General features: G+C 39.6%; 1 pseudogene; it reads right to left on the bottom strand.

Moving 5' to 3' along the window:
• Window positions 1-4,806: 4,806 nt before the first annotated feature.
• Window positions 4,807-7,552, bottom strand: LOC123583608 (annotated as a pseudogene).
• Window positions 7,553-8,909: the final 1,357 nt, after the last annotated feature.

Here is an 8,909-nt window from a genome sequence, read left to right as displayed (position 1 = left end):
ATTCCTGTGAAGCCATATGGAGGGAAAGAAAACTGTTAAATAGTAAAAATAAAGAAATTAAATATGGCAAGGAAATCCACAGGCTTCTAGAAGCAGTATCTAAGCCTAAATAATTGTCAATGGTTCGTTGCAGAGGTCATCAAAAAGGACATTCAGAAGTAATAAAGGAAAATAATATGGCTGATGTGGCTTCAGATAAGCCCACCAACTCTGGGAAGATTTTACAAATGCCATTAATTCCCTCCCTACCACTATATACGCTCACTCAAGCATATTCCTAGAATGAGATAAAAGAAGGTATCAAATTAGGCTATCAATTATCTCAAATAATCAGAGAATGAATGACAAATGACAATATGAGAATCTGGGTACCTAATCAGACTCCTTAGGGACTCCTTAAGAGTATACATGACCCAGCCTTTTATGATAGGGAAGCTCTATACATGTGATTAATAAAGATTATGAGCACCCCGGGAATGAAGGAACTTACTGAGAAAATAACAAACCAATGTGCCTAATGCCAGATATATAATGTATGATCCAGACCTTTGTTACCCCCTCTAGCTATAGCAATACAGATCTGGGGGATAATGCCAGGGGAGTATCTGTGAACGGACTTTACTGTAATGCCAGTGCTTTTTCTGTTTGTGGATACATTCACTTCATGGTCTGAGGCCTTTGCTTAAAGGATAGAAAGAGCTAATAAAGTAACAAAAGCCTTAATAAAATAATAATAATAATAATCCTTAATTTTGAATGACCTTGGCAATTGACCTTCAAAAATTACTTAGTATTTTGGTCTTTTTTAAAATTTGTTTTGTTTCTTAAATTCCACATATGAGTGAAATCATAGGGTAATTTTCTTTCTTTTATTTCACTTACTATTTTACTTTCTAGAGTACTGAATAATGTATAGAATTATTGAATCCCTATATTGTACATATGAAACTAATATAACGCTGTATGTTAATTATACTATAATTTAAAAAATAAATACATAAGGGGCGCCTGGGTGGCGCAGTCGGTTAAGCGTCCGACTTCAGCCAGGTCACGATCTCGCGGTCCGTGAGTTCGAGCCCTGCGTCGGGCTCTGGGCTGATGGCTCAGAGCCTGGAGCCTGTTTCTGATTCTGTGTCTCCCTCTCTCTCTGCCCCTCCCCCGTTCATGCTCTGTCTCTCTCTGTCCCAAAAATAAATAAACGTTGAAAAAAAATACTATAAAAAAATACATAAAAATTAAAACAAATCATTTCTGAGGTAAGAAAAGCCTTAAATATCAAATTGAGGTTAGAGTCTACCTGGAGACCTAAGTCTTCCAGGAGGACAGAACAGGCTAACATAACTCTGAAAAAGACCCTGCCAAAGCTATGCCAGGAAACACAGAAAAATTGGTTAAAGTTACTACAAGTGGTTCTTACCAGAAGGAGAGCTGCCTCAAAGCACAAACTAAAGCTTGGTCTATTCAAAATGACAAGTGGGAGGCCCTTTACAAAATATCTTGACTCCTCCTCACCCAGACATGGAGGTTTAGCTAGCCATTAAGCATATAATTAGCTATGAAAGATGGTGAATGTAATCAACAAGAATGGAAAACTACCTCCCTCCACCCACCAAAACTAAATTTCACCCATATATACCTGGGGACTGGGTATACCTCAAAATTTGGAAAAGTGGGTCACTCCAGGACAACAACCATCCACCTATATGGACAAGGCCCTGTATATATATAATTCAGCCATAAAAATAATGAAATTGTGCCATTGCAGACTGAAGTCTTCAGGAAGACTGTAACCTCCATTTGACATGGATAGAGCTAGTGAGTATAATGCTAAGTGAACCAAGTCAGTCAGAGAAAGACAAATACCATATGATTTTACTCATGATTTTTCTCATATGTGGAATTTAAGAAACAAAACAAACAAGCAAGAGAGACAGAGAGACAGAGAGAGAGAGAAAAACCTAGAAACAAACTCTAACTATGAAGAAAAAACTCATGGTTACAAAGAGGAGGTGGGTGGGGAAATGGGTGAAATAGGCGATGGGGATTAAGAAGCACACTTGTCATGATGAGTACCGAGTGATGTATAGAAGTATTGAATGGCTATATTGCACACCTGAAACTTATATAATACTGTACATTAGCTAACTGGAATTAAAATAAAAACTTTACAATAAAATGAAATGAAATGAAATGAAATGAAATGAAATGAAATGAAATGAAATTAAAGGGAGTTGTAACTCGGATCCATCATAATAGAATAAAAAGGCATCTACACCAAGACCCAGCAGTACATGCTACCAGCAACCACATGACGATAAACAACCCTGTAAGCCAGTCACTGACCTAAAACTTGTATTAAGAAGACAATCACAAGATGAGCAGAGCCTCAATGGCTATGGGTGTTCAGATTTATACCACAGTAATTTCTCTTTTTTTATTTAAAAAAATTTTTTAATGTTTTATTTAAGACAGAGAGAGACAGAGCATGAATGGGGATAGGGCAGAGAGAGAGGGAGACACAGAATCTGAAGCAGGCTCCAGGCTCTGAGCTGTCAGCACAGAGCCCGACACAGGGCTCGAACTTATGAACTGTGAGATCATGACCTGGGCTGAAGTCGGATGCTCAACCAACTGAGCCACCCGGGCGACCCTATACTACAGTAATTTCTATCTGTTACTAGTTCCGCTCTTCTTGTTTACTCAGTCTTATTGTTTGCTTCCAGGCCTACAGACGTATGGCCAACTGACCTTTGACAAAGCAACAAAGAATATTCAGTGAAATAAAGACAGTCTCTTTAGCAAATGGTACTGGGAAAACTCGACAGCGACATGCAGAAGAATTAACCTGGACCACTTTCTTACACCATACACAAAAATAAACTCAAAATGGATGAAAGACCTCAATGTAAGACAGGAAGCCATCAAAATCCTCGAGGAGAAAGCAGGCAAAAACTTCTCTGATCTTGCCTGCAGCAACGTCTTACTCAACACGTCTCCAGAGGCAAGGGAAACAAAAGCAAAAATTAACTATTGGGACCTCACCAAAATAAAAAGATTCTGCACAGTAAAGGAAACATTCAGCAAAACTAAAAGGCAACCAACAGAATGGGAGAAGATATTTGCAAACGACATATCAGATAAAGGATTAGTATCCAAAATCTATAAAGAATTTATCAAACTCAACACCCAAAAAACAAATAATCCAGTGAAGAAATGGGCAAAAGACATCAATAGACATTTCTCCAAAGAAGACATCCAGATGGCCAACCGACACATGACAAAATGCTCAATATCACTTATCATCAGAGAAATACAAATCAAACCCACAATGAGATACCACCTCACACCTGTCAGAATGGCTAACATTAACAACTCAGGCAACAACAAGTGTTGGCAAGGATGCTGAGAAAGAGGATCTCTTTTGCATTGTTGGTGGGGATGCAAGCTGGTGTAGCCACTCTGGAAAACAGTATGGAGGTTCTTCAAAAAACTAAAAATAGAACTACCCTAAGACCCAGCAATTACACTACTAGGTATTTATCCAAGAGATACAGGTGTGCTGTTTCAAAAGGACACATGCACCCCAATGTTTATAGCAGCACTATCAACAGCAGCCAAAGTATGGAAAGAGCCCAAATGTCCATTGATGGATGAATGGATAAAGAAGATGTGGTGTGTTTACACACACACACACACACACACACACACACACAATGGAGTATTACTAGCAATCAAAAAGAATGAAATCTTGCCATTTTCAACTAGGTGGATGGAACTAGAGGGTATTATGCTAAGCGAAATTAGTCAGTCAGAAAAAGACAAATATCATATGACTTCACTCGTATGAGGACTTTAAGATACAAAACAGATGAACATAAGGGAAAGGAAGCAAAAACAACATAACAACAGGGATGCGGACAAAACAGAAGAGACTCTTAAATATGGAGCACAAACAGAGGGTTACTGGAGGGGTTGTGGGAGGGGGAATGCTCTAAATGGGTAAGGGAATTAAGGAATCTACCCCTGAAATAATTGTTGTACTATATGCTAAGTAACTTGGATATAAATTAAATAAAAGAAAATGGAAATTAAAAACAAAAGATTAAATCATTGTCTCTGAGACTATTTGATAATAAATGTTACAGCTTATTGTTAATACATGGCAAATTATTTAATGTTCTAGTCTCCCCTACTTGGATCTGATTTTATTTTTTCCTTATGAATAGATTTTAAAATGGAGCAAAGTGTGACTGTACAATTCAAAACCCTAGAGCCACATAATCATCCCAAAATGAAGTGTTTTAATTTTAAAGAGCTTAAAAACACAATGACAATGAAGCACTGATGTGCCTTAGCCACAGTCCCAAATCACTGCTAACTTAAATCTATGTTGACTGTTTCCAAGAAAGAGAAAGCAGAGAACAAGTTTCAGTCTACAATGGGAAGGAACCAAACAAAAAGAAAACAACAATAAAGGTGCTTCCCAGCAGACTAAATTTTTCTTCATTTCCATGCTACACCTCTGGAAATGCTTATTCTTTTTACATGAATCTTTTCTTCACAACCTTTATCTTCTTTGAAACTGCAACCCTCTGACCAAGAGATGCCCACATTTACCCTGGCAGGATAGCCACTTCTATGCAGGATTTGCTTCCTCAATGTGGGCCCTCTTTCCCTGAAAGTGCAGAGACCAAGCCAACTCTGCAGGGCCAAAACTCCCAGGACTGTTTCAGCTTCACTCGTAGAGTGGGGAGGAGTATTTGCTACATTTGTGTTTCAAAGACACAGTCCACTTCAGTTGTCCTTCTAAGTGCATAAACTTAGAACAGCAAACTGTTCATAAAAAGCAAACTTGACCCTCTCTATGTGATGGCAGAGTTCGATTTCAGGGCCCAATTTTAAGCCCACACACTCTTGGGAGGGTAAGGAGCAGCAGGGCCTGCCCATCAATTTCCTGGTCTAGAAATATTCTTGTTAATGGAGCATGATCAATGTATATGATGAACACAATATCTGTCACTTGCCACTTCGGGGGTTACTGTCCAGGTGAAGCCTTTCAGCAGCTTCAATCCTTTGGTGAAGGAGGTTTATTCTCATCATCAGAAAATGAAAAAGTGTGAATCTCTTTTTTTCTTGTCTATCTGGATGCCCCAATGCATATATCTCGTTTTGGATGGGAGAAGAGGAACATGATTTTTTTTTTCTGACACTTCTGACTCTTCCTATAGCTCGTCCTATTGCTCAGATATATTGCCTTCACTTAGGGAATCCTCCTCCTTTACATCTGGGTCATCCTCATTTTCACTCCCACTTCCCTGGGGCAAGCCTCCTGAGGCGTTATCAACAGATGCAGAGGAGTATTTCTTCTATGGGTCAAAATATTTTTCTACCTCTTCCTCCTCTTTTTTTTTTTTTTTTTTCAGGGCACATGCTAACTTACTATGCTCACCAGGTGGCCTCCCAATTCTTTTATTTTTCTTCTTCCCATACAGTGTGTATACTGGTCTTTGTAAGCACATAGCAGTTCTAAGAATACTTGGTAAGAACCACCCAAGGGATGGGGAGATTAGGACAGATCTCCAGTCTGATGTAGGTTTGACAGCAGAACTCAGGCACCAAACCCACTATCTTCACTACCTCAGCAGTAGCCCAGTAACTCTTTCCTTTGTATTTGACTTTTAGAACCTCCCTACATCCATGCCACACAGAATATTTATTCAGCTGCAACTCTTGAAGGACAAGACTGGGTTTATAGGCTGCTTGATAAGTAAAGTGAGTACCTCTCTGAGGACCAGAATATAGTTACCATGTCCTACAAATTGAGGCAGCTCATGGATTCTTAGTTAAGATATAGCCCTGAGAAGCAAGGTGGTTGAAGTATATCCTTGTAAAGTGTCGTTTTACATTAATCATCTGGGGAGTTCTGCTCTTAATTCATCAGGCTCTCATTGACAGTGCTGGAGGATGGCATTTGTTTTTCTGATTGAACCAGAAAAATTTCCTCCATTTGTGTACTTGTGTTCTGTTAGGGGCACTGAGGGCATGGGCATTGGTTTCACACCAGCCCAAAGGAAATACATCCATGGATTCTACAATTATGGTACATTCATGTATGAGCTCCTTAGAACCCACCTGGAGCCACAGGTAGGAGCCTCTCACTGCAGTAATGGTGGCAACACACACTTCTTCAGGGATAAGAGTGTTCACTGTCTCAAGCTTCATATTCTCTTTAAATTCATGCTCAGAAATTAGTGGAAAAAGGCACCTCTGGGGAGTAGTTTCAGCACCACACTGTTTGAGGTATTTGGTTCAATCAAATTCTTGGCCAGGGTATCCAGGAGGGTGGCTGAGGTGTAAAGCATTTTTCAGACTCCATTGCATGGGGAAAATACCAGGACTGTGGGCATGGCATACAAAAGATCACCTTGAATGATTTTCTGATTTCAAATCATCCATTTCCACCAAGAAGTACTTCTCATAAGAAAGCTTTACTACTGTAGTAGGAGAGATCCCACAAGGTGACCAGGGTCCACAGCTTCACATTTCATATTTACAGAAAATAAATGAGTGCTAATGACTTGTCCCTAAATAAGTATGATGGCAATTGCTCTTCCTCCTCATCTTTCACTTTGGCAAAATCTCTTGTCATTTGGCTTCAGATGTCAGATGGCTAGTGGGGGCTAAAGCTCATATCCTCACCGAGCAGCCCAACCTACCTGATGAAGAAATGGATCCAAGTAATACAACCAAATTCTCAAAATTGTCAGAACTTTCAAGTTCTTTCTAATGCCGCTTCAGTAAAAATCAAGTAATCAGTGAGTCTTGGAAAGCTTAACATTCTAACCTAGAGCCAGGATCAATGAAATCTAAAGGATTCCTTCCATTATAGATGCCCTCTATCAGTGCACCAGGGGGATTGAAACCTCTCCTCAGGGTCTGCCACAGAAACTCATCCCAATCAGACACTATCTCTGATGTCTTCTGGAGTTTCAATGGTCTTTTTTTAAAGTTTATTTATTTTGAGACAGAGAGAGAGCGGAGGAGGGGCAGAGAGAGAAGAAGAGAGAGAATCTCAGGCAGACTCTGCATGACAGCACAGTGCCTGATGCAGGGCTCCACCTCACAAACCATGAGATCATGACCTGAGCTGAAACCAAGAGTCAGATGCTTAACCGATTGAGCCACCTATACTCCCCTCGATGGTCTTCTTATTCTGCTCACACCTTTCAACCAGGTAGAAGTCAGCCTTCTTGATGTCACACCAGAAGTCTGCCCTCTGGCCATCACCATAGCTATTGCAGGGGAGGAGGAGCAACTGCTCACAGGTGGTAATGATGGTGGTGACCAGCCCAGTTGGTTTCAAGGTCTGTTTTCACAGCCACCCCAGTCTTATCCCAGGATCAAACCTATTTTGCAAATGTGTGTCCACATGTTTAAAAGATCCATGGGGAATTACAGTGGACTCTGTCTCTTCTAGATAATATTCCCAGCTCAATTCCACTTCTTCCAAACCAGATCCAGCAACTGCATCAAGTTGTTGCTACTGGCTCATTTCCACAGAACATGAGCTATCTCCTCCCCACACAAAGGACAAGCCTTATGGTTGTGCTAAGATCTGAAGTTTACATGTAGGTGTCAAGTATCTGTTCAATGGGCATTCATGGGTCCAAATGAAAATGCTCTAAACTCTTCAGTTGTTGTCCCCCAGGAAGAAGGGCATTCTCCTAAATAATCACAATGTCATTAAAGCACTTACCAGGAATTTTCATGTGCACCCTCACTCAATCACTGGCTTTTCCTCCTCCAGTGCTCAGTTTCTTTCTTCCTTTCCCTGACCTGGCACTTCTCCTACTCCTGCTGCTCTCTTTCCCTAGCTCCCACCCTCCTTCCTGCTGAGCTCTATGGGGCTGGTGGCTGGCTGGCAGCTCTTCCTGCTCTCTCTGCTCTGATTTTAAAACAAACACCTACTATCAGGGAAATACAAAATCAAAACCACAATGAGATACAACCTCACACCTGTCAGAATGCCTAAAATTAACAAGTCAGGAAACAACAGGTGTTGGTGAAGATGCAGAGAAAGGAGAACACTTTTGCACTGTTGGTGGGAATGCAAACTGCTGCAGCCACTCTGGAAATCAGTATGGAGGTAGCTCAAAAAATTAAAAATAATGACCCAACAATTACACTACTAGGTATTTATCCAAAGAATACAAATACGCTGATTCAAAGGGGCACATACACCCCAATGCTTATAGCAGTGCTATTAATAGTAACCAAATTAAGGAAAGATATATAAATAGATGATATAGACATAGATAGATATAGATAGATGATAAAGATACAGATATACATGTGTATGTATGTGTGTATATATACTTAATGGAATATTACTAGGTTATCAAAAAGAATAAAATCTTACTATCTGCAACAATGTGGATGGAACTAGAGTATATTATGCTAAGCTAAATAAGTCAGTCAGAGAAATACAAATACATGATTTCACTCATATGTGGAATTTAAGAAACAAAAAAAGGGTGAACATAGGGGAAAGGAAGGGAAAATAAGATAAAAACAGAGAGGGAGGTAATCCATAAGAGACTCTTAAATACACAGAACAAACTGCGTGTTTCTGGAAGGGAGATGGGTGGTGGTATCAACTAAATGGGTGATGGAAATTAAGGAGGGCACTTGTTAGGGTGAGCACTAGATGTTATATCTAAGTAATGAATCACTAAATTCTACTCCTGAAACCAATATTACAGTATTGGTTTCAACTAACTTGAATTTAAATTTAAAAAAAAAGAAAAAATAAATAAAAAGTAAAACAAATATCTTCCTCATGTTGGTTCTTGTCACTATTATCCTAAAGATGTCAAAAACTATAAATACACTGAAGCATCCTTGGGAGG

Source organism: Leopardus geoffroyi, chromosome B3 (genome assembly GCF_018350155.1).
Source record: "Leopardus geoffroyi isolate Oge1 chromosome B3, O.geoffroyi_Oge1_pat1.0, whole genome shotgun sequence".
In the NCBI taxonomy this organism is placed as follows: Eukaryota; Metazoa; Chordata; class Mammalia; order Carnivora; family Felidae; genus Leopardus; species Leopardus geoffroyi.
Note: the sequence above shows the minus strand (reverse complement) of the source record. Positions and strands in the feature narration are given on the sequence as shown.